The 1636-nt window shown below is 49.8% G+C and overlaps 1 long non-coding RNA gene across 1 annotated transcript in view; it reads right to left on the reverse strand.

Moving 5' to 3' along the window:
- Positions 1-1334: 1334 nt before the first annotated feature.
- Positions 1335-1636, reverse strand: part of LOC123522654 — a 267540-nt gene continuing 267238 nt past the window's right edge. The window contains exon 4 of the long non-coding RNA XR_006680887.1: positions 1335-1396. This is a non-coding gene — a long non-coding RNA (uncharacterized LOC123522654). The remainder of the gene's footprint in view (positions 1397-1636) is intronic.

The raw sequence follows: 1636 nt of genomic DNA on the forward strand, positions 1-1636 counted from the left end.
CATTTGGAGGCACTAAGGAGATAAATAGCTTCCTGGAGGCGGGATACTCACTCACTGCCTGGGAGACATTCCTGTTGACCAGACACACGGAGCTACACTAGAGCCCTGGAACTGAAGGAGTCACATGGAGACCCCTGCCAGTGCTGAAATGCCTACATCACCATTGGCTCCACAAGAATTCCCACCCACTGGCCTGTGATCTTCCTGCATTCGGTGACATTGCATGTGTTGAGAGAGTCTGAAGAGGAATTTACAGACTGGGAATGGACATATGGGCTAATATAGGACTTACGGGCTTGATCTGGACTGGGCTGGCATGTTTCCTTAATGTTCAATTGCTCTTGTATGTAAAGCTCTTTCTTATACACATATGAGTGTCTATGAATTTGCTTCTCTAGTCTACCCAGACTAACATGTTCAGTCAGTTTGGTGGTGTATGTGCAGGAAGCCATGCCACCAGTACTGCAAATACTGGCAGTCATCCACAGCACAGCTTCCAGACAAACAGATGAGGAAGAAAAGCCTGGTTATCTGCTCCCATTAGCCAATGAAGAGCTTCTGGATGACATGGGACTACTTGTCCCATGTACTATTAGATGGCACCCCAAACACACAGCAGCCACAGCTATGGGCTCAAGCCTGCCAGCGGTCATGAAGACGGCTCAGGCCCTGGCAAGGGTCCGGCCTGTACCCCCGGAGCCGACTCAGTGGCAATAGACAATAGCAGGCACTGGTATATCAACACTCCAGTAGGTGGAGTCCCCTCTGGGATGCCTCAGGATGAATTTGTGGAACCCACAGGTAGTGTGAAGGCCATACCACTAGCAGTGCAGTGCTCCTCGGATGGCCCCAGCTCTGCCACTGCCAGGAAACTCCAGACAGGAGACTCGGGCTGCCTCCCCTGCAAAGAAGGGGTCCCAATGGGCCCTATGGTCTTGGTTATGGCCTTCACCAGACAGCACTGCCATGTGAACAAAATGGCTTTACCCCCAACAGCCGGACTGTGCCTCGGTCAGTGAAGACAGCAACGTCCTGTCTCTGTGGCTGGGCCAGGTGAGAGCAATGGCGATAACAGCCCCTAAGAAGCTAGCATGCCGACGACGATGGAGGAAAGAAAGGCTAGCCAAGTCTGGGAGGGCAGCTTCCTCGCTGAAAAAATCCGGTGCCAAGGAGAGTTGAAGGATCGCTTTTCTTTCGGTTTGGTTTGGTTTACAAGCGAAACCTCATAGAAGTTTCTTTGAAGCAGAATGTCTGCTAGCCCTTGCAACATCGCAATAACTGGACATCATGTTGAAATGGACAGAGATACAGGAAGAATTCAAAGGCTTACTCACCCTCGGAGAATGGCAGGTAGGTTTCTCTTCACCAAGAAAAATGGTCTACTTTCTTTGGACAACTGTAATAAACAGAAAGAGGAACAAAACATGAAGTCCATTCTGTAAGTCACAAACTGTTAACATGTTAGTCAACTAACCAAAAGGTTATAGGTTCAAGTTTACCCCGCACGCACCTTGGAAGAAAGGCCTGGCTATCTAATTCCCAGAAATCAGCTGCGGGTGACCCCACAGAGCACACAGCTCTACCCTGACACTCATGAGATGGTAACTAATGGTGGTGGATAAAGCACACAGGCACA

Source organism: Echinops telfairi, unplaced genomic scaffold, assembly GCF_000313985.2.
Source record: "Echinops telfairi isolate 266 unplaced genomic scaffold, ASM31398v2 ScPeMD7_7439;HRSCAF=8477, whole genome shotgun sequence".
Classification (NCBI taxonomy): Eukaryota; Metazoa; Chordata; class Mammalia; order Afrosoricida; family Tenrecidae; genus Echinops; species Echinops telfairi.